General features: G+C 36.5%; 1 pseudogene; it reads left to right on the plus strand.

The window, feature by feature from the left end:
- Positions 1–15,032: 15,032 nt before the first annotated feature.
- On the plus strand, positions 15,033–15,451 carry LOC125351286 (annotated as a pseudogene).
- Positions 15,452–25,755: the final 10,304 nt, after the last annotated feature.

Consider the following 25,755-nt stretch of genomic DNA (forward strand, 5'->3'; position numbering starts at 1 on the left):
TTAGGGTCTCATCTTCCCTAGGTAGTTTTGTCTAGGTTGCTGAGTCTAGGGTTTTTTATAACCCAATCTGTGTTCTGATTGGTTTTCCTCATTACAATTAGGTACTTTAGAAGGTAATACTTCATTGGTCAGGTCCTATAACATTCTGATTGGTTGTTAATTCCTAATAAGGTTTCATCTGCAAATGTCTCTCTGGGTCATGGTAAATGGTTTGAAACATTGTGTGGGAGAGTATAGGTATATTCACATGATCTTTTACTCCTGGACATAAATGGAAAGAAAAAGGTTACATAATACTAAGTGCATTCTATAGCCCCATGAGCATAAAAATCCCAGCCAAGAGCTACAAACTCTTTAATAATAACTTCTATAAAAGACTCTGATGTCACAAATGGTCAGTATACTTGGAATTTCAATGACTCTAATAAGGAGTGAGGTTATGAACTTGAACCTCTATGATGTATAGAGATATCTGGACATTAAGTATAGCCTTTAAAGAAGAGTATTAGAGAACTGAAGCTGTCAGAAGAGATCAAGTACTTCCTAGTGAACCCAAAATCCTCTGACATAAATTAAGTATCAAAGAGCAGTGTTATTTTCTACAAGAACTTGGGCCAGAAAAACTACAAGTAGACAATAAATGGAAGTTAATCTAGCTTATATCAACTAGAACATTTTTATTATCACCAAATACTTGTTGAATATTTGAACAAGGTATGTGCTTGAACAAGGTAATGCTTGGATAAGATATGTGGATTGCAAATAAATGACAATCACTTTTCTTTGGAGAAGTGACAATCCAGTTGTCCTAATGTTGCTGTTTCTTGTTGTGAGGGCAAGCTTTGTATGCTCTAGTATTTATCTTTTCAGTGTAGGATTCCACTATCTTCTCTGGAAATGATCTTAGCACTTTCTTCTGAGAAACATGGACTCAGATTTATTTATTTATTTTTTTTTTGGCCAGTCCTGGGGCTTGGACTCAGGGCCTGAGCATTGTCCCTGGCTTCTTCCCGCTCAAGGCTAGCACTCTGCCACTTGAGCCACAGCGCCGCTTCTGGCCGTTTTCTGTATATGTGGTGCTGGGGAATCGAACCTAGGGCCTCGTGTATCCGAGGCAGGCACTCTTGCCACTAGGCTATATCCCCAGCCCAGGACTCAGATTTATTAAGAGGGCAATCCAGTGAATGTTGTCCTTACAAAAACTTCCCAAACCATGGTAGAAGAATTTCCACCCAGGCGTCATCTCAGGTTAAAGACTCTATTTCCCTGGCACAGTGAGTAAGCCAGTGAGACTCCTTTCCTGGGGTTTTACGGGCAAATGTTGGGTGTGGAAATTTCTTCTCTGGGCTACAAACTGAGGTAATGTTGGAGTTGTCTTTGTACTGTTCCATACTTTTGCTCTCATATTGGAAGCCATCAGAAGTAGGAAAAAAAAAAAACAGTAAAATCTCAGGGCAGCTAGGATGGAAGAGTGAAAGATGAGACGTTTTCATTTCAGCTCTTGGACCTCATGCCAGCAATTAAATGAAAAACATTCTTCTGTTTATTTTCTGCTCTCTTAAGGTAGCTGGACTCCTCACCCGCATGAAGGCAATGGCCCATGAATAGCTTAATTACAAATGTGATGAGTAACTCTGATGCAAAAAGAAGTAGCACATACATGCCGTGTATACGTGCTATTGTGTGTATAAGCTAAATGTGAATTTTTGAGTTTCAGATCCAAAGATCTAAGGGGAATTTCAAATACGTCTATCTTTTTGGAGTTTCATTATATAAATGAATAAAGCCAGGCAGGACTAATATATCTCCCAGAGTCCAACAGCAAGTCACTGGAAGACCTAGAATCTGAATAGTCTACTTACATTTCAATGACCTTTTTTCCTACATTGCTGGGCCAGTGATAAATTTCAACATTGGCTAGGAAAATATATTGCTATTGCAATCTGCAGTTACCTCTGGAGAAAACAAACCATCCTATCAATAAATTCAATATCTAGATTACTCAAGGGCAAAACCAGAAAGTATTCTCAAGTGGACTGTCTCATAAATAAAGGGCCACAGGAGAGAAAAAGGAAGAGCAATTCAACAGAAAGAATACTTTGAACATAAGAATTATCAACTGCAAAAGATCCTGATATTCCGACATTGAGCTCATCCTAACTCCTATGGAGTCCACTAAAAACTGTGATGGCAAATAATAAATATTATCTATAAGATGTTCTGCCAACTTTTGGGTCACCAAATCTCATTTATTAATTCAGCCAAGTGAGAGGAGAAATAGTCTTTTAATAAAGGTAGCCCAGTGCAATGCACTTATTAAGATAATTTGAAAAGTCAGTTTGGTTCTCTGGAGATAACAGGTTGCAATATTTGACACATAATACAAAAAATATTTCAGGCAATGGAAAAAAATGACCACAGCTGAAATGTGTTCAGAACAAACAATGAAAATGCTATGTGACAAAATTTAATCATCATGGAATAATACTAAGTTGGAAATGGGATTTTAATAGTGAAATACCTTTGCATACAAATAAGAATAGTGAATCAGACATCAATACTTAATATCAGATTGGTAGGTGTAAAAATTGCTTTGGAAATTAGCTAGGAAAGAACTTGACGTTTTCATAATACTATCTTCTCTTTCTAAGCATAAGATAACCAACCATCTACACCCCGGCACTGACACCAATATGAGGTAATGGTCCAGATATTCCACAACAAGAATGGCAGGGATTGGCTACCAGAGCATGAGCACTAGGTCTCAATTCCATAAGTAATCTAAATTTGAACTAAGAGAAACAGAGAAGAATGGTGGTTACCAGTAGTAGGGTAGGAGAGACTGAGGAGATATTTGTCAAAGGATACAAAATTTCAGGTAGACAAGAGGAATAGATTTGGGAAATCTCTGGTACAACATGATGACTATAGTAACAACAACATATCCTTGAAAATCACAGAGTAGATTCTGTGTTCCCACCATAAAATAAGTAGGTGAGGTGAATGCCTATGTTAATTAGCTCAATTATCCACCACATAATGTGTGTCGTTTGTAAACATGTTATGCATGGTAAATATATATATATTATATATAAAATTTGTCAGTCAATATTAATTACTTTGAATTAAGGGGCATTAATATTGAATCTCAAATTTGCCCTTTGCCCACCCTATTGCACAGTGCACTATGTCTTTGAAGAGAACAGAACACAGGAGGAGGAAGAAACTTCTTTATTTTATCTGTATCCAAAAGAGATATTATTGTGAATAACAGTAAAAAAAAGTGGTAAAAGACTCTGGGTATCAGAAAGATGGAAAGGAATTGAGAGAGAGTAACTGGAATGAATTTTATCCTTTAGGAACCTATTACTTCCTACACAGACTTAGTTTTATCAATGTTCAGTCCTATGTTACTTCATAAATAACCTCTTAAATATGTCCAATAATTTAAACTGTATCTACAAACACCCAACCCATTCCACCAAGCTGCTATTTTTCTTAGCTGGATAGCTGCTGAAAGCCCCTGATAGGTTTCCCTGCTTCCACTCCTTCTACCCTATTGGTGTAGCAGGCTGCTGGAGCTGCCTTCTCCAGCCTCCCAAGAGTTAATGTGTTTACTATGCTCAGTTGCATGGTCAGTGATGAGTTTGGTACATTGAATCTAGTCAGGAGGACAGTACTGAAACCACAGAAGTTTAAAAAAAATTCTGTAAGTCAAGACTTTTTGTATTTTTTTCCAGATAGCTACTGGTTAAATAAATATTTATGGCCTACTGTTGCTTATAATTCATTTGTCATGTAGATATGACAGTGATATTTGAAAACATCAATTTCCAGCTTTAAAATATATAATGACAAAAAATTCCATCAGCCACTGGATCCTCTGTTCTCTACAGTTTTCTGGCCATTTGTCTAGCCATTTCTACTACTCATCTTATACACAATAACACAGCTATCCTGATTTCTGAGCTACTAGTATACTCTAAGTTTATGGTCTTTGCACTTTTAAAAAATCATTGTATAACTGAATCAATTATTGCCATTCATGTTTCATGATAAAAGCTATCTTGTCAAGAGAATCTGCATTGACCACTCTGTCTTAAGTTCATTATGATTATTATACTGCCTTCCTTTCTTCATAATACCTATCCTATGGAATAACATATCTTTATTTTTTTCTCCACTGCTTACTGCAGTGTGTTCTTTGAGAGAAAAAGGATCATACCTTTTAATTCTTTTTTTTCTGTACTGTTAGCGTGCCTAGGAAAATGCCCAGTGCAAAATGACCATTCAATGAATTTATCCAGGTGATTAATAATTGGGTAGGCATTCATAATTCACAAGGACATAACACAGTGTCTGACATAGCTGTTTACTTGACTGGATTTAAGGAATACATGCAGAACTGATGAAGTGCTCTTGGATCTATAGGCAAGGGCATTCCTGGAGGAGATTGACCTATGCATCAGTGAACTTAGATGAAGATGTACCCTTAAGGTGAACAAATACTATCCAGTTAGCTAGAGACATGACTATACTCCTGTGGCTACATTCCATAATTGTGTGAGCCAATTTTCCCAATAAACCTTCTCTCATGTAGTTATATCTTTATCCTACTGGTTCGATCTCTCTGAAGAACGTGGATAATATATTTGTGTTGTCAAGAATCAAAAATGCAGTGGAAAAAGCCTTAGACTACAAATAAAAGGGCAATGATTCTTCTCATGTTTCTACTTCCTTACTCTCCAAAGCTGATTATCAGAAAGTCAGTTAATCATCTGTGAAATGAGTGGCTTGGCTGAGAGCTACAGTGTTCAAACTCTGCTCCTAGCCAACACTGGGATTCTACAGATGTGTAGCAAGACCTGCTGCTTTTAAAGTAAGGCAGTGCTACAGTTTGTCATCATTAAATATGGAACCAACCCAGATGCCCCTCAGTAGATGAATGGATCAATAAATGGTGGGACATATACACAGTGGAATTCTATGCCTCTATCCATTCGTAAGGAAATGGAAGTTCTTGGAAAAAATCATACTAAGTGAAGTGAGACAGACCCAAAGAAACATGGACTCTATGGTTTCCCTCATTGGTAATAATTAGTACACATCTAGAACTCCCCTATGACCCAGCAGCCCCACTTTTGGGTATCTATCCAAAAGACCACAAACAAAATCACAGTAATGCCACCAGCACAACAATATTCATCGCAGCACAATTTGTCATAGCGAGAATCTGGAACCAACCCAGATGCCCCTCAGTAGACGAATGGATCAGGAAAATGTGGCACATATACACCTCTATCAGAAAGAATGACATTGTCCCATTTGTAAGGAAATGGAAGGACTTGGAAAAAATTATACTAAGTGAAGTGAGCCAGACCCAAAGAAACATGGACTCTGTGGTCTCCCTTATTGGGAATAATTAGTACAAGTTTAGGCAAGTCATAGCAGAGCATCACAAGGCCCAATAGCTATACCCTTATGAACACCTAAGATGATGCTAAGTGAAATGAACTCCATGTTATGGAGACAATTGTTATATCACAGTTGTAACTACTTTCAACGTCCCATGTGTATCTGTATCTTCTATTATTGATGATGTTCTTGTATCACCTTTCTGTGGTTGTACCTACACTATCTCTGTAATCTTATCTGAGTATATTGGAAACCGTGTATACTGGTATTGGAACTAGGAAATTGAAAGGGAATACCAAAATTGAGAGACACAGGGTAAAAAAAGACAAACAACTACAAAAGCAATAATTGCAAAACTGTTTGGTGTAAGTGAACTGAACACCTCAGGGGGGGAAAGGGTAAGGGGGATGGGGGAGGGGGGTATGAGGGACAAGGTAACAAACAGTACAAGAAATGTATCCAATGCCTAACATATGAAACTGTAACCTCTCTGTACATCAGTTTGATAATAAAAATTTGAAAAAAAAATTAGTACACATCAAGGATAGTTCTAGCAGAAGCTATGTGCATATGAACACATAAGATAATGGTAAGTGAAATGAACTCCAAGTTATGGAAATAAGTGGTTTATCATTGTCATTATTTTCAATGTACCATTTGAAATTATGCCACTTTCTTTTGTCTTTTTCCCCAGGGTTTTACCCCTGATGTCACTGTTAACTGATTTAGGTATCCTGGGTATTGTATTCATGCTTATTGGAACTAGGGAAGGGGAACATCAAATGAAGAGACAAAGGGTAAATGATGAACCAATGCAACAGCAATATTTACAAAACTAAATGCCATAATCCAACTGTACAATTCATGGAGGGGGAGGGGAATTAGGGAGAGGGAAAGGATGAAGAAAAATGAAGGAAGGTAACAAGATGGATAAGAAATCTACTCACTGAATAATGTATGAAACTGTAACCCCACTGTACCTCATCTTGACAATAAATAAATTAAAAAAATAAGGGAGTGCCAGAGATGTAGTTAGATGAACAAAAACAAAGGCAAGTCTGAAGGATGGTATATGTGATCCTGTGACAGCCACAGGCTCACCACCTAAGGACCAGTCTAGGCTTCAGAACTAAGAACTAATCTAGGCTAACAGTTTGACTAAACACACACACACACACACACACACACACACACACACACACAAAGACACACATACACACACACCACCAAAATCTCAACCAAAACCACTAACACAAATAGGATAGTTGTTCCAAGAAAGAAGGTTTGATATGCAGCAATCAAGAGCAGCAATAAAGTTTCAGTATATCAGAGCTCATACATTTTAACTCCATGCACTAATAGATGGCTGACATGACAAAATTACCAGTCTTAGGAAAGAGAGACTAAGAAATTTGCATCAATATTAACCTGTGTCTCACATAATTCTGGTCAGAAGTTAGGGAGGCTTAGGTCACAAAGTAAAGTTACTAGGGGCTTATAATATATTCATGGGAGAGATTCTCAGAGAAGATGAGCTGGCTCATTGTCTAGGCAGGTATAGTAGATGACTGCATTTATTTTAGTTCTAAGTCCCAAGAATCAGCTTAACTTGTTGTATATGTTCTGATATAAAATGATAAATGAAAATAGAAGAAGTTTTCATTTACCTCTTGTGCTGTCTTCAACTAATACCTTGTAAATCCTGTTAGTATAAGTCAGCAGAAGGAATAGCATGCTTTTATTTTGTTTTGGAGAGTAAACTGAAGTGCCTGATATCTCCATGTTTTGAGGATTTGACTCTAAGTACATGTAAAGCCAATTGATAACTGAGGACAGACACTTTACTTCATACATGTTTGAAGGAAGGCCTGTGATTCAAGGGTTTACTTCTGCCTTTGATGCCCAGGGGGAAGGAACAGCATCTTACTATAGCGATTTTCTTGTAACCAAACAACCCTCTGGACACCGTTGAAGAAAAAAAATGGCAGAGAAAGTCTAGGCATCTGTGGGTGTATTTACAAAAAGAATGATTAATTGTCCTATATTTTCAGAATACAGATCTTGCAAAAGAATTCCTAGCAGCTTTTGGATTGCCTGAGTTTGGCGCCTGCCTCCCAGGCAATCTATTTGGATTAGGCAACATAAGGACAACAAATGAAAAGACAGTATTTGCATGCCTGATGATGTTAGCAGATGTCTTCTGGAATCTGCATGATGGGCTCTCAGATTAACCTCCATAGAGCCGATGTCTTCATTCCAGCAGACAGTGAGTGTCAAGGGACATTATGCTTTTGTAACTCAGAAAAAATAATCATCACTTATATTAACCATACACTAATCATACTATAAGTATTAAGATGAAAATCGTTTCCAGTAACTGAGATTTATTAAAGGTAAGCTATTGGTTATATTGATGGCCCAAGCTGATTATGCATGAGAGAACCAAAGTTACTGTGGAGATAACACTTTAAATGGAGACAAATTGTCAATCATTAAGAAACACTGAATGATTTATAGCCAAGCTCTCCAACTGGCAAATAAAGTAAAACATGTATCAGTTGCAACCAATCAATAGAACAATCTTTAAAATGTACAAACACTGAAAAAAATGACCCAAGTGATATGAATTCTGTCTTAGAACAAAGCAAGAAGGTTTTGAGTAGATTCATAAGAAACAATCCTTTGCCCTATCTACCTCTGAAATGACTAAATGTTGATTTAAAGAAAAACAAGCTAAACAATTCAAGGGAGAAAATATAATTGTTTTATAAAAAAATAATTTTGGATTTCTGTTTTCCATTTAAATAAAAGGTCCCACAAGCATTAGAGACTCTATAGAAAATAAGAGTCTACTGGATCATAATCCAAAAAATTACAATAAAAATTTTCAATTCTGATTAGACATGACATAGTGATGAGATTAAACTTTATTAAGGGTAATTTGACTAGCAGTGTAGTGTGTTGGTCAGCAATAATTTAAAGTTGTCACTTAGGATGCATTTAGCACACAACTTATGCTTTTCTGAACCCAGCAAAAAATACAAATTTTCTTCGTTTCCCTTTATTGACTTAATATCTTAGCAATCCTGCCTTTCTGAATCACAGTAATAAAATTACTTAGAGTTATTCCTCTGTCTGATATATCTTTTTTACCTGGCATATTTTCTTTGGAGACTGAAGTTTTAGAGTGGCATTTATTGTTGTATTTTATTAAGATTTTTTATATCAGCTTTTCAGAAACCATTAGCTTTTGGTAGATAAAAGGGCATTAAAATGATTAATTTTATGTATATTTAATATCAATTTTTATTTAGGAATTCTCTGCCATGTTACCCTCTCTTTCCCAACCTCCATTTTCACATTTCCATATAAATACATGCATATATATATATATATATATATATATATATATGTAGAGGTGATGTACAGAAAGGTTACAGTTACATGAGTTAGGTAATGAGTACATTTTTGGGGGACCATGTCACCCCTTCTCTCACTCTCTCTTGGTTTTTCTCTCCCAACCCCACCCACAAGTTGTACAGTTCATTTTCCACATAGTGTGTAGTGAGAACCACTGTCTTTTCACATTTCTTTTTCTTTCTTTCCACACAAGCAACATTGAAACTTAAAAAATTCAAATGAATGAATGCCTGGTTTTCAATGCAATTAAGAACTGTTTTTTAATTCCTCTTTTTTATACATAGATGTACCTGTCATCAGGGAATGATTTCATCATGTGGGCTACCTTCAGATCACTTACTATTTTTATTAGACTTTCACACTCCAATTTGTTGTCGACTTGGCAAGGCTGTTGGTAGGAAGAGCACTGAGTTGGGATTCTTTGTGTTGGGCCACATGTGACTCTGGGAACAGCAGCTGCCTCCATCCTTAGTGGAATAGTGAGAAAACCACTCACCTCTCCAGAGGCTTGGCAGACAGCATCATAAAATGCTTGCCACTGGAAGTGCTAAGTGTTCTAAATGCTTTCAATTTTCTTGGCATAACAACACGCATTTCTGGACTATTCCCTGGGGAGTTTTTTTTTAAAGAAAAACTTAATATTAATTTACTTTATTATTATCATAGAGGTGATGAACAGAGGGATTACAATTACATGAGTCAGGTAATGAGTACATTTCCTTTCATAAGTGTCTTCTGTTCCTCACTCTCTCCCAGTCCAATCCACAGTCTACTTTTTGTTTAGTTATATTTTTCCTGGGCAGGGTTTTTGGCTTCTCAGAATGCTTTTTTTTCATAGGAAATTGACTTATATGATAGAAACCCCACAGGTCATGACTGTGGCTATGGAACAGATTCTGTGTACTCCTTCCTCATTCTTCTTTGAAACTGAGATTTATTCTTCAGACGAAAATGATTTTGACCACTTTTGTGGCTCTGAGAACTTGCATATGTAGTGAATGTCTTAGGTGCACTATAGATCTTTTTTAAAAGAATGGGGAAAAAAGCAAGATCTAATCCATTCTGACTCTTTTCCAGGAGTCAGGATCTCTAGTGTATCACATCATCAGGCTCTGTCCCTTTCTGCATCCAGGATGGTGTCACCAATGGAAAGTTATCCTTGTGAATGGATAATTGAAGTCAGGACACTCTGGTGTCTTGTTCAACCTTTCTCTGAGTGATTGACAGCCTTGTAGAGAGTATATGCTAGACAAATGACTAGATCATTATTTCACATTCTCATTGGTAGGCTAAAGTCTTGTGTTAGTATGATACCTAGAACTTCCCTTGGTACAAATAGGAGCACTGTGAAAGTGTTGATGTGGTTGTGATAAGTGGCAAGATCTCAGAACTGAATTTTCTTTATGATATAATTTTAATGTCTTGGGACAGAAATCTGGGCATTATGGTCCTGGTCTTTACCTGAAATATACTGTATCATCTGCACTCTTGCTGTTTTTATTGTTTCAACGTGGAAAAATAACCCAGAAAATTAAATGATTATAATTTCTCTCCCTTCTGTTATTGACCCCAAAATACAAAGAAATTGATTCTGCCTCCACTCATGCAGGTCTATTTATTTGGTAAGAAGTAATAGAAGTGAATGGATTTAATTCACATTGAATTAAAAAAAAACAACAACAACAAAAAACCAACTCCAAACTCTTTAGTGAGGTTAACTGTTTTGAGGATTCTCAAATAGAATCTCTAATATTTGACTTATTTTAGTTGTCCAGTGATTCCTACTGTAATGATACTTTCTGAAAAGAAAGTTACCTGAACTATCAAGCATCTTTGTCTCCCATGGCAGTTTCTGCAGAATCTAGTTCTATTATTTTCTGACAGCTCATCTCTGTCTAGCTCTATTCTTTGCAAATTCCATATTAGAATGGCTATGTGAGAATAATAATCACTTCTGTGTGGAAAGGGCTTTATTATTTTCCTAAGCACTATATGTATTATAAGTGGTATTGATGGATTCTTTATAGGTAAAGAAACTGAAGCTAGGAGATACTTTCAAGCTAAGTATGTACTAATAATAATGTAATCTGTGGGATACAGATTCTGGTTTTAGTTGTGAGATTCCTTATCTCTTTCTTACTCCATTGTTGAATTGGGCAAATATCAGTTCAAAAAGTGGCTTTGGGGTGAGAGCTAATTTTATTTAGTCTACTTGGAAATGGCATTCCAGTAACATTAACTCTATTAATATCCTTTTTCTCATTCAAGATATAGAGAAGCTTCTTACTCATTAGCAAGTGTCTGCTGTAGTCTCCAGGTCCCTGACAATGAGCCCAGGAGTGGAGGTATTACTATTCTTGAGAAGAACATTAATGATTAGATATTGCTTTGGGAAAAGGCAATGCTTCATGGAAAGAGAAAGTGCTAGATGGGTATCTCTTTGTGCAACTGCTAGACCAATCTTAGTGCTAACTTCTAATCTAAAGATTAGTTGGTGGCAGTGCCCTTTTTCTTGTGAAATATCTGTTCTTATGTGAAACCAGTACCAAGACACACTGAGAATTTTTATGTCTTGTTAAAAGGTGTTCACGAATATTTGGAGGATCCTACAGGCAATCTACTGCATTATTATCAGGCACATTCTAAATTTATTCTCATAGAAATAATGTTATGAAGACTTCCTCTGAATCATAAGGAATTGTAGTATCACAGTGAACACATTTGCCACTGAAAAGAAAACCTATGACTCATTTAAAAAATTCCTTCAAGGTAATTTTACATATTCCTTTACCTAGTGCTGAAACTCTAAAATGAAAACAAAAAGGTAACCATGGTAATATCTCTAGCCAATAAGGGTATGGCTCAGCTAGCTTAAAAAAATGGGCAAATCTGGGAAGAGCAGTTCACATTTGGAACAGGCTGATGTCTGTCATTATGAGTACTCAAGTTTGAATAGTCTGGCAAAATAAACAAACACCAAACTGCAGAATTTTTGGAATTAACATATCACAGATGGGCTGTCTGAGAAATATTACTGACATGTCCTAAGGAGTTGAAATAGCTTCTAGGAAGTTGAACGCAGAGTGGTGGTGGTCATTGTAAGGTTGAAGGCAGCTGCTGGTCCTGAGCAGTATAGAATGCAGATACACTTTTAAATGTAAGGGTTGGGTTGTAGGTGGTGAAGCCTAGATGTACAAATTGGGCCGAAAGGACGAGTCTACTTCTTGGCAACGTGGAAAAAAAAAACAACAACACTCAATTATCGCCAATGCAGAGGGACAAGAAGGAAGAAAAAAAAAAAAAAGATTAGGAGCTTTCAGTTATTTTCTGTGAGATCTCATCCAGGACACTCATTTCCACTTAAACTCAATCTTTTCCCCTGTTTTACAGCAATGACAACAAGGTACACTTCAATAATAATAAAATCTACTTTAAAAATAATGAGGTCCACTTCAAAGTTGTTGTGAAGAAGCTGTGAGTGGTGTAGCACAAAGTGCTTTACATATTATAAAATCACACTTAGCATTTGTAAGGTCCCATGATTGGTAATCTGTCCAAGTACTGTGCCTTTCATGGCAAATTGTATTGCTACCTGTAGGAACAACATCAGAATGACTTTCTCCTGGCATCTCGTGTGTGTGTGTGTGTGTGTGTGTGTGTGTGTGTGTGTGTAGAAGATATTAGTAATTTGTAACACAAATGCTTAATTCTTGGAGAAAGAATCCAGGGACACGGAAAGTGTTAGCTCATTCTTGTAACTTAGGCAAAAGTCAAATTACAAGACAAAATGGCGAAGAAACAGAATGACCTCATCCTGACTGGGAATTTTTTATGCAGAGCAATTGCACTCCACACAGAAAGGACACACATTAAGAGAGACTCTTTACAGCCAGAGCTGAAGGACCTGCAGGATCAGATCAGGCACATTCATCTTTGCCAACCAGTCTGCTCAAGAGGAAGTGTCCAAACCATGTCATTGGACAGGGAGATGGAGGGAGCCATGACAGCGGCAGTGGTGGGCAGATCGGCTGTGGAAAGAAGACTCACACAGGTCTTTATGACTCCGGGGAACTCGTAGACGATAGTTAAAGATTGAAGAGGAATTTCGGGCTCTTGGTTTACTACAATTTGCTAATTTTATATGGTATTTTCCAGTTACTTTTTCTTTAATAACTGTGTTTGCATTTCTTTTTGTTTAGTGTGCTTAAAAGTTCTTTTTGTTTTTTGTTGATCTGATGGTACAAAGAAGAAGTTACCTTGGGTCTTTGAGTGCATTAAAAACCAAAGGAAATATGACAGATTAACACAAGCTAAATTTTCATTGTTATTGTTCTTGCTTTTTGTTTTATGTTTTATTGCCTGATACTAGTTTTGTCTCTAGACTTGCATATGTAATCAGTAGTTTCGTTATGTATATGCCTATACAGAGCTGCATCTATATATGTCATATCTCTATATCTCTCCATATCTCTCTATATCTCTATATATGTCATATGTATGACATATATTAGACGGTATATATTAGGTTAAGCTCAAATGTTCATTGTCAATTACTGGTCAATGTTAAATGTTTTTAACACGGAAGAAAGTCACATCTTTCTCATTCAAAGAGTTGGGAAATTAAAGCATAACTTATAATGAGCTATAAAATGAAAGTTATTTACATGATTGAAACCTCTTATTTTATTTCTTCTTATATTTTGCATGAGTTCTCCTCTCTGTCTCTCTGTCTCTCTGTCTCTCTGTCTCTCTCTCTCTCTTCATTTTCTTTTTTTGCCAGTTCTGGGGCTAGAACTCAGGGCCTGGGTACTGTCTTTGAGCCTCTTTTTGCTCAAGTCTAGCACTCTACCACTTAAGCCACAGCACCACTCAAGTCTAGTGCTCTACCACTTGAGCCACAGCACCACTTCTGGTTTTTCTGGTGGTTAATTGAAGATAAGAATCTCACGGAATTTCCTTCTCAGGCTGGCTTTGAATCACAATCCTCAGATCTCAGACTCCTGAGTAGATAGCATTACAGGAGTGAGCACTAGCACCAGCTTAAGTTTTCTTTTAAAATATACATGCATGCACAGTCAATCAGAAGTTTGACTAATCATGCACACAGTAAAACAATAACTTCACCAGTTATGATATCAACAGACTTGTTATAAGTAAGGTATTATTAATTTTAAAATCAGTCGGTCAAGGTGAAAAATCAGAATAAGAGCAAGTCAATATTCCTAAAATATTTTAAGATTTTTTTCCCCCTAAGCGAGCATCTCCCACTGAGATACAGTTCCAACCTAAAACAGTTTTTTAGGTGAAAAAAGAATTTAAACTGGAGTCTAAGGAAGCAGAACAGTACTTTCTAGTGCTCTTTCCCTTAAAGAAATACCAATGTGAATAGCTACACTCTTGTGGAAGTGTATTCACTAGCTCTAAAGGAGTCTACATGAGACATAGCATCTGACTATGGAATACAACTAAAAAAAGGTAATTTGAAGGCAATAGGAAGAAAAGTTCTACAACATGCCTTCCCCACCCAAAGCCTTGCAACACAGCATGAAGAAATACCCTCCATGGGAGAGAAGAAGAGTGGAGTGAGAATTTTAGATTATTGTAGATCCCAGCACCAGATCTTACTTATGGAAATGTGAAGCCGAGCAACATCACAGCCCTTGGCTCTAGGTCCGCCTAAGGGTCTCAATTGGCTTCAATGCTAGGCTGGTTCCTGTGGCTGCAGGTTATAAAATGGTTCCCATAAGTCCAACCTCCATGCTTTTCCTGGGTAACACCATCAGCTACCTTCTGATTCTTGCTGGTTATGCAGCTGGAACAAAGATATTGATTAGCAGTGCCTACTTGTGCCTCATTGCCAGAACCACATCACCTCACTATGATCCTTGAGACATCTTAGGAGATATCCTGAGTAATGCATCCTCAAGATAACTGGAACTAGGAGCTGGGAATATGGTCTAGTGGTAGAGTGCTTGCCTCGTATACATGAAGCCCTGGGTTCGATTCCTCAGCACCATATATAGAAAAATCCAGAAATGGCGCTATGGCTCAAGAGGTAGGGTGCTAGCCTTGAGCGAAAAGAAGCCAGGGACAGTGCCCAGGCCCTGAGTTCAAGCCCCAGGACTGGCAAAGAAAACTGAAACTCTGAGATAGAGCTCAAATAACAACTGTAGAAAATAGAAAAAAGAGGAGGCACTCTCCATCATGGTGGGTGTGCTGGAGAAGACCACTGGCCTGGTGGGCTTGGCTGTTTGCGACACTCCACACGACAGGCTAACAATATTGTACACAAAGATTCTTGATGTACTCGAACTACTCCCTAAAAATGCAGCATACAGAAAATACACAGAACAGATTACCAATGAGAAACTCAATATGGTTAAAGCTGAACCAGATGTTAAGAAGTTAGAAGACAAACTTGAGGGAGGCCAACTAGAAGAGGTGATTCTTTGGGCTGAAAAGGAACTAAGTCTGGCAAAAAAAAAAAAAAATGCTAGCGTGGAAACCATGGGAGCCATTAGTGGAAGAGCCTCCTGCCAACCAGTGGAAATGGCCAATATAAGCATTGACAAAAGTCTTTGATGGGCTAATGGCAAACGAATGTACTTAAATGTTCTGTTATATTAAAAGTGTGTCTATTTTGATTAAGAAAATTGAGACAAGACATACTTAGGAGACTTGTTAGTGATTCTGGTACTTGTGTTTTGTGAATTGTACAGTATTCTCTCAGACTATTTCAAAGATGGTGTTTCTTTGAACAGGAAGGGTGTGGTAAGATTGGAAGGTTAATTGCACAGTTTCTACAGATACACTATATTCAGACCTAAATTTTTTATTTTGGAAAACAGGCAAAATGGAATTTTATTATTGTCTAAATGAATTTATTGGTAACTCAAAAGCAAACATGAGTGAAGATGTTCAATTACAAGAAAAGTGTCAAAAAACAGTTTGTGATAAAATTTTAAATTGTGGTTAACCTTGTTAGCTTTGATTTTATGTACAAAGCAAAATTAAAATATATAAATATGAAAAAAGAAAGAAAATAGAAAAAGAGAAATACAGAAAGAAAATGGAAATCCAATTAAATTGTGATCACTAGTTATTAATCAACAATAGATGTCAATATGCTGAAAGACTGGGATTATTTTGTTTCTTTATTTGTTTTTGAATCACATTGTTTATAGGGAGCTCAGGTGGGTCTGGAACTCTTTCTATAGCCCAGGCTAGCCTTGAACTGAAACTCTTCTATCCTCAGCATTCTGAAAGCTGGGATTGCACATGCTTCTGGATTCTATTTTAAAGATGAATTTATTTTAAACCGTACAAATTGGTTAATTTTGTGGTGATTATGGGAAAATAGAATTAAGATGGTAGTGTTACAGCATCCACGTAGGCTGTAAGAGGATACTGAAATTTAGGATTAGAAATTTAGTATTAACATTGTGTTTGGTGGGTCCATGCTTTCATATCCTTTTCCTTTTCCAATCTACTGCTACACACAATATTGGGAAATTCAGACAAGCATTGACAATGTAGCTTTAAGAATTAAGTTTCGTCACCATTGAAATGATGCACATTGGGCAGGGGTTTTATGTCTCACTTTCCATTTGGTAATTAAGACTTTGGACCTAGATGTTAAAGTGATTTTGTTCACTGATGTAAATGATCAATCTTTTAATATAGAATTAGGGAAATGGATTCTGCCTTGTGTCTTCTTCCATTTATCCTTTCATTCTGGAAGGATTTTTATTATGCTATGGCAAGCTGGGAAAGGAAAAAGAACAAGGTAATGGGTGGACCTCCTTACTCTTTGCATTAATGTAATGTGAGAAAAGAAATGAGTCACATCAGTCTGTAATGGGTGTCATTTGCCTTAACTGTATTTTGAGAGTCCACTAAAGAGGAAATGGTTCAGAGAGGTGAAGTGACCATCTAAGATCAAAAGCTGGAAAATTTACAAGGAGGAAATGGATCGCTTAGTTCTCCACTCTTGATTCTCTGATGTCTTTTCAAAATGTAAAAAAACCTACTTTATTGTTATTATAACTGTGATATACTAACGGATTACAATTACATGAGTCAGATGAGTACATTTTCTTTTGTAGAATATCTTCCTTCATTCTTCCCATCTTAACATGTGCTTTTCTCTCAGTGCTGAAGATCTTTCCCATACCACCCTAAGACCCAGGTATGAAAGCAAGGAACACAGATCACAAGAGTGGTGTTCTTGTTCTACAGATTAGCAAGAACTACTAAAATGATCTAAAAGTACTCATGCTACACAGACATTATTATACTATAAGGTTATTACAATTATCGAGAGAGAGAGAGAGAGAGAGAGAGAGAGAGAGAGAGATTGGACACAAAGCTATGGAAGGTATTTCTGTAAGATGTCATTAGTTTAGATTCAGAAGGTCAAGATCATTCTAGGAATATTATCACTAGTTACATTTAGAAGTAAAGATGACCACAGTTCAATTTATGTGAAGATCACCAAAATCTTTCATATATATTAAACCATTTAAGATACTGTCTGTAATACCCAAAAGCAAAAATCTTCAGAGGGTCTCTCCACAAAATTCTGGAGTATTTTCTTCTTCCAGAGGTAGTTTCTATATACCTCTCAACATCTCACGATGTGAAACATTTAGATATAAAGGAAAACAGAAAAGCTCACATCTCAATTATGTTTTTAAACCATGTCTCTTTTACTGGTCTTAAATGAATTGTAAATGTTTAATTGTAGGTTACACAAAACGACTCTGCATTGAAAATGGCATGTAATCAGGCTACTTAAATGCTTTCCCTTATGCCATGCATGGAACAACAGGTCTGGTATCAGACCTGTTGAGGGCAGAGCTGGCTGGTCTTACCAGTGATGGATGAGGACAATGTACTAAGATGCAGTTATTTATAAATGTTGTATGGGAGTGTTGGAGCTCAAGAGAGGAACAGAGGGGTTCTCAATTTCTCTCCATTCCAAATTTAATATTCAGTTAACTAGTAATGAGAGTTGCCTATGACCTATTGTATACTACTGGAAAAAGTATTAACTCAGGACAGGAAAGAACAGATTCTACCTAAGTTAAATATTTATTGTAATTTGATTATGAGGGATAAATAATAATAACAGTAATGTCTGTTTGAGGTAATAGTATGTATCTAGTATTATTAGATAAGATGGTTCCTGAGTCTCAATCAATATAGATATTGATATTAGTGGATATTAGTGTTATCTCACTTTTTTAAAAAGTTAGAGCAACTCATAGAGATTCAACATATTGCCTAAATCCACAAAACTATAAAATAAATAAGTTGGGAATCCATTCTAGGTCATCTGCACTATATATTATATAGCATGAAGTCCCAGAATATATTATTAAGCTACCATCTTATTTTATTCAGTAATTTTCTGAATCTGAAAGGTATCATTGGAATATAATCTTTTATAATGACTTAGTTTCAGACTTGGATAGAATATATTTTAGTAAATATCTTACTTGTCTTTCCAGTCTTATGTTCGGGTAGATTCACTATGGAGATGGGTATAACCTTTTTCTAAGATTAGAGACCTTAGTGAGTTAAATACAGTCCTTTAAGTATAATGCACACTGGAGAGAAAAATAACCTTCCTGTCCTCTGAGGTTTTAAACCTGCTTTTATCCTTACAAATGGAAACCTATCTTCCAATCTATTGTGCAAGACAGAGGCTCCCTGATTATTCCCACCACACTGCGTATCTCTATAGGTTCCTGTAATACCCACAACCCACCTTATCATCTCCACTTCTTCCCCTCCCTCAGTGCTCCCAGAAATTTCCTAACAGGGATAGATGCATTTTATCACATGCCATTGAAATTCTTTCAGCTATGCCTCATGGGATTCCTAATTAGCAACTCTGCCTTCTTACAGCTGAAAGCTTCAGAAAGCCACATACTCAGTTAGCAAGATCATATCTGTGTGATGACAGAGGTCAAACCATCCCAAGAAACTGAGATATAACCCTGCCAATTAAGGAAAGGACGTTTATACATGAAGATCAGTGGGATTTAGATAATGGATAAATTGCTAAATTTTAAAGTCTGGTAAGAAATAGGAAAGGAAAAAATTCGAGAGCAAAATATTTTCACTAAAGTAAAAATATTTGAGATGAAATACCAACAATAATGTGGTGCTACTGAGATCAGGAAATTATTGTCAACTGAGAAATCATTTTATTTTATACTGAAATTGAATGTTTAGAGTTTATGGGAGCCAAGGTAGTCTGATGGGAGGAGCCCTTGTCAGGAAGTCTGAAGTTCTGGCTTCAGGTCTTACCTTTGTAATATATTATTAGTTTTCTGAGGAAAATCTGTCACCATCTTTTGTATTTCTATAAAACAGATGATTAAACTCATACACCTTGTAAGCTTTTGTGAGGACACAATGGGTCATATATGAACAGTACTTTAGTAATTTTAAGATGGTATTGCCAGGCATTTTGGCATATGCTTGTAATCCCTGTATATGAGAGGCTGCAGCAGGAGGGTTGTGAGTTTGGGGTTACATAGCAAGACTTGGTCTGAAAAATAACACATATTATAATGACCTATGTAATGTTTGGAATGCAGTAGAAATGGAAGTACCAGGCCTTCATTCAAAAATGACCAAGACTTTCAGTGTCTAGTCAGTTCTTTCCAAGCACAGGGCATATGTGACTGCAGGGATTGTAGGGCAGAAAGCTGGTGCTGAGCGGTAACAGTAACAGAACCTGGGTCTTCTTGCGCCACTCATGCCTCTCAGTTATTACTGGAATAAAAAGGGTGCCCATTGACTTTACTGCATCAAGACTGATTTGTTTTCCGGGTATTTTGTTTGCTTGCACTGCATTTCCCCCAGTTTCTAACCCCTATTTTGGAATGATGGTTAAACTGATACAGTTATTGCTTCTATTCTGGTACATTAAGGATTAAACAAGTCTGCTCTAGATAACATCTTTCCAATGAAAGCTAATCATTACTGATGGCTAAGTCTTCCTGGGGGAAATGAATTGGAACTTTTGATGGAAGCTTTGCAAACACCACCTACTCTTCCAAAGAGGACTTCCGGTACTCCTCCACAAGCACAAGCCCACATGCCAAACTAGGAAAGAATTTGGTAGTTGTCTGAGAAATTCCTGTTCAGCTTTTTCTTGAAGAATATTTGATCCTTTCCCAGGGAAATCATTTGATGTCCATTTGTGCTCAGAGCTGCTGGAAGCACTAATAAAGTCTCTGGAAAGTTGTGATTATATACATGAAAGAAGATACACAAGAAGTGGGGAAAAAATCCAATAAGTTCATGTCCCTCTGGCATGGCACAGAATTGTTCACTTCAACTTGACTTTTTCTTTCTAGTCTTCTTTTAACTATAATTTCGAAGCCTCTTCTACCTCAAATCGATTTCTCTTGCTGTTTAGCAAAGATATACATGCACACATACATATATGGAAAAATAAAACTTTATTCTTTGCATGGGCTTAGTCATTGCTTCTGCAGTAATTGTGTTTTTATTTTGTCTCTTTTCTCCCAAGTACTATATGCACAGACTTCTTTGGTCCTTCTCGAGAACAATAAAGACCAGCTGTAAAAATACAATATTTTTGTTATTCCTTTAGTCAGTTGTATTGTAATCATCACCATTGCACATCTTGGAGCATTCTTCTATTGGTTAACTTCCCTATGTTGCCTCAACTAGAATAAAAACATTTGGCTTGCTAGTGTATAGAAATCTATGTATATCTCTGAACAGTATTTTAGAACTGTCTTGCAATAATATTGACAAAAATGTCTGCCATCTTTACTGTTGTGAAGTACTACAATTGCTTGTCACCAGTAAAAAAATTATCTAGAAGATAATGGTCAATGATATTAAAACCAGAAAGTTCAAACAAGAAAAGCATCCATGAGATTTTGTAATTAGAGGATCTCACCAATATCTTAACTGTCCAGCCCAATCATCTCCCCCCACTTTTTTTCAAATTTTTATTATCAAACTGATGTACAGAGAGGTTACAGTTTCATACGTTTCTTGTACTGTTTGTCCCCCCCCCTTTTTTTAAGAGAATGGTTTCTAGTGCAAGTCTGATTAAAAAATTAATTGACAGATACAATCCCATATATTTATTAGTTACCTTGTTGATTACAAATGCATTCCTTTATATGGTTATCACTATTTTTGTGGTCAGAATACCTAACTCTCTGCATTTTACAAATATCATCAGTAACTGTAGTTGCTTTCTGTGTAATGAAACTTGACTTATTCCTCCATTCCTTCAGTTATGCAATGTTATCCCAACTTCCCTTAACAAATATTCTATTCTAATTCTACAAGATTAACTTTTAATTTAAAGCTTCAACATGCAAGTTCATATGATAGTTATTTATTCTCTTCATGCCTAGCTTATTTGAGATAACCTAACATCCCAAAGTTTCACTCATGTTCTCTTAAATGACAGGCTTTGTTTTTATACACAAACATAAATAAACATGCAAGTACTACATTTCTTCATCCACTAATTATTTGATAGTCAGGAGTCAGGTAGGTTCGTACCATAACTTCGCTATTGTGAACAACACAGCAAGAATCAAAGAAGTGCTACAGTTATGTCTTTGGTACACTGATTTCACTTCTGGATAAAAACTTAGTTTTATATAATCCCACTTGTCTATTTTCACCTTTGTTGACTCTACTTCTAGAGGTCACATTGAAAAAAAAAAACATTGTTTACATCAGTGTCTTGAAGTGCATATTGTTTTCTTATAGTAATTTTATGACTTTTCTTTCTTCTGTCCCTCCCACTCTCCTGTTTTTCATTCCTTCTTTCATTTCATTTGGGACCTCCCTGTGTTATTTAAATTAGTTTTGAGCATGTATGCCTGTGATCTTGTTTCAGCTGAGACTACAAACTACAGACTTGCACAATTGGTTCCAGGTTTAACATTTAAGTATTTGACCATTTGGGGTTGATTTTTCTATATGATATGATAAGGGAATCTAGTTTATTCTACGTATTTATCTTCAATTTGCCAATGTCATTTACTGAGAAGACTATCTTAGTACTTTTGTGAAACCTTAGCAATATGAATGAGTGGAGGTGGACTAATTTCTGAGGTTTCTGCTTGGGTCCATAATATTTTTTGTGAGTTTGTGTGTGTGTTTGTCTGTGTGTGTGTGTGTGTGTGTGTGTGTATGTGCCAGCCTTGGTGCTTGAACTCAGAGCCTGGATGCTGTCCTTGGGCTTCTTTTTTTTTTTTCTTTTTTTTTTTTGGCCAGTCCTGGGCCTTGGACTCAGGGCCTGAGCACTGTCCCTGGCTTCTTCCCGCTCAAGGCTATCACTCTGCCACTTGAGCCACAGCGCCGCTTCTGGCCGTTTTTCTGTATATGTGGTGCTGGGGAATCGAACCTAGGGCCTCGTGTATCCGAGGCAGGCACTCTTGCCACTAGGCTATCTCCCCAGCCCCCTTGGGCTTCTTTTATTCAAGGCTAGCACTCTACTATTTGAGCTGCAGTGCCACTTCTGGCTTTTTCTGAGTAGTTTTTTTTTTCTTTGCCAGTACTGGGCCTTGGACTCAAGGCCTGAGTACTGTCCCTGGCTTCTTTTTGCTCAAGGCTAGCACTCTGCCACTTGAGCCACAGTGCCACTTCTGGCTGTTTTCTCTATATGTGGTGCTGGGGAATCGAACCCAAGGGTTTCATGTATGCGAGGCAAGCACTCTTTCCACTAGGCCATATCCCCAGCCCCCTCTGAGTAGTTTTTTGAAGGTAAGTCTTACCAAATTTTTTGCCTAGTTTGGCTTTGAACCATGGTTCTCAGATCTCAGTATCCTGAGTAGCTAAGATTACAGGCATGAGCCATTAATGTCTGGCTCTATATGAATTTAATACTTGCTTTCTACTTCTATGAAAGTCATTGATATTTTGGTGAGATTTACATTGAAGCTATAGAAGACCGAGTAATATGGTCATTTTTTTTTTTACCAATATTAATTCTTCTAGACCATGAACTAGAAACATCATTCCATTTTGGTCTGCCCCCTAAAACTCAATGGTATTTTATAATTTTCTTTGGAGATTTTTCTTTTATCTATCTATCTATCTATTCATCCATCCACTGTCAAAGTGATATACTGAGGGGTTACAGTTTAATACATAAGGCAGCAAGTACATTTCTTATCAAAATTGTTACCTTCCTCCCTCATTTTTCTCCCACCTTCCCTCCTCCCCATTTCCCTCCCCTCCCTGGAGTTGTACTGTTTGTTGGTTTATAGAATAATGTCTTGTAAGTATTGCTGTTGCATTGGCTCACCTTTTACCCTTTGTCTAGGAGAGATTTTTCATTTCCTCAGTTGCACTAATTTCTCACTTAAAAGTTTTTTGGTAGTTGATGTGGCTAAGATTTCTCTCTTGATTTCTTTTTTAGAAAGTTTATTTTTGGCATCAAAATGTTACTGTTGTCTGTGTGTTGATTTTGTAGTTTGTAACTTTAGTGCCTGTGTTTATATTTTGCTGGAATATTTAGGCATGTATGAGATCATGTCATTTGCAAATACAGGTAATGTAACTTCTTCCTTTCCAATGTGGATGAACTTTTATTTCCTTCATCTAATTCTCTTGCAATGACTCCTAGTGCTATATTAAATAACAATGGTGCAAGAGTATAGCCTTGACTTTTTCCTACACAGTGAAGGTTTAAAAGAGATTGGTGTGGATATGAGTGGACTTGGAAGAAAGAATGAATGTCCAGTAGAAAAGGCAATGGACCGTTGGACAGTAGTATTATGGCAGATTTCCTTAGAGACAGGGAGGATCCCAAACAGCTTTCTAACTTGGAAGTAAGTAAGAAGCTAGAAAAATTTTCCACTGTACTCCAAGGAGTCATTAATTGTCCAGATACCTCCTTTTCATTCTGGTGGTGATTAAACCATCTGGATATTTAAACATTCATTAAATACCTGTCCTGTGACCATGCAAGGAATTTTCTATTTCTAATCCCATTTAGCATTCTTAACAATCTGTAAAGATAGTAAAAATATTCAATGTTAAGTGCTCCGTGATGCATTCCTCTAATCTGACCAAATCAGAATTCAATCCAAACCTTCAGAATTTAATGCTGTGTTCCTTACCTAATACCATATGTCTTATTTTACATATGCTGCTTTGCATGGCTGGGAATCTAGTGAAAAAATAGACACACTTGGGCCCTATGTAAGGTACTATGAAATAAAGATGACCATCTTTTTTAAAAATATAAGGAGAGATTATGACATCATTAATAAGTAGTTTCCAGATGTAAGATAGTTGTTTTACTGTCTTCCACCTGGTTGACTTGGACTCACAAAGTTGCCTTAGTCATTTCTCATGGCCACCACCATGTATGATATTCATAATGTCTTTAGCTATTAATATCGACTACCAAGCAGACTCTAATATGTTATTCCATACTGTGCAAGGAGCTCATACTTTCAAAATTGGAGAAAATGTCTCCTGAGGAGGAACCCAAATTCTCTCAACCTTTTACTCAAACTCATTACAAGCGTTCTTCCAATTCCTGGTTCTATCAGTTTGCCACATTATTATTTAAACCCTGCAGATTCATATTACTCTAAGTAAACCACAAAGATTAAGTTGTGAAACTGATTAGAAATGATTCATTTCTTTGCACAAGCATTTGCTAAACAATAACTTTGAGGAGTTACTGAATATAGAATTCATTTTTTTTTTACAAAATAACATGTGTTTTGTGTACACTTGTGGAAATTGTGAGCATTCTTGACGTACCAATGACACATGCACATAGCTATGTAGTACCATAGCTTCAAGAGCCACCAGGGTAAGCAAATTCATCAGGAAGCCTATGCCAGTATCTTTCATTGATCTAACATGTTCCTTGAATATGAGTACTACTGTACAGAATGGAGAAAGTTATATGAGAAGTTGGAATATATGCTACAAAAACATATATTGTGACACCTTGGTACATACGAATTTGTATATATGATTGTTAGCTTCATAAGCAAGTACTTTATAGGCATCAGTAGCACCAATCCTAAAAACTGTAGAATACAAATTACTGAAGGTTCAATTTTTGTGCTGGTCCTGAGGCTGGAACTTGGGGACTGTATGCTGTTCCTTAGCTTTTACACTAAGGCTGATACTCTACCCCTTAAGCCACAGTTTCACTTCTGTGTTTTTTTTTTTCCTAGATAATAGGAAATATGAATCTCATGGGCTTTCCTGCCCTGGCTTTCTTCAAACCAGATCTCATCCTTCTGAGGAGCTAGTTATAGATATAAGGCATTTACACTTGGCTTCAGTCTTTATTTAGAGGGTTAAATATATTTGTGGAATTTAACTGAAACGTATAAATTAATCCTCTAGAAACAACATTTAAAATTGCATTTATTAAGGTAAGTTAGTGATACATGAGTGACAATACAGAATGAGCATCCTTGATTAGAAAATCCAAATTCAAAATGCTCCAAAATCTGAAAGTACTTTGATAACTGATATACCCCATAGTAGAAAATTTGATACTTGATCCCCTAAGACTAGTGAGTCAAAATGTAGATGCATTACAATATTATATAAAATTAGCTTCAGGTTGTGCATATAAGGTGTACATGAAACATAAATAATTTTATGTTTAAACTTGGGTTCCATTCTGAGGTATATCTCATTATGTATGTACAACTATTTTTAAACCTAAACAATTACAATTCTAAAATCCCAGGCGTTTTGTATAAGGGATACTCAATACATAGTATACTTAGCTCAGTTACAAAAAGCACTATTTAATCCCAATCCACAGTATGGCCACAAATAATCTTTATTTTACATACTCTTCCTCAGTGAATTTGGTCTGACTTCCAAACAGTAATAGAATGTGGCATTATCAAGGGG

This window comes from Perognathus longimembris, chromosome 5, assembly GCF_023159225.1.
Source record: "Perognathus longimembris pacificus isolate PPM17 chromosome 5, ASM2315922v1, whole genome shotgun sequence".
NCBI lineage: Eukaryota > Metazoa > Chordata > Mammalia > Rodentia > Heteromyidae > Perognathus > Perognathus longimembris.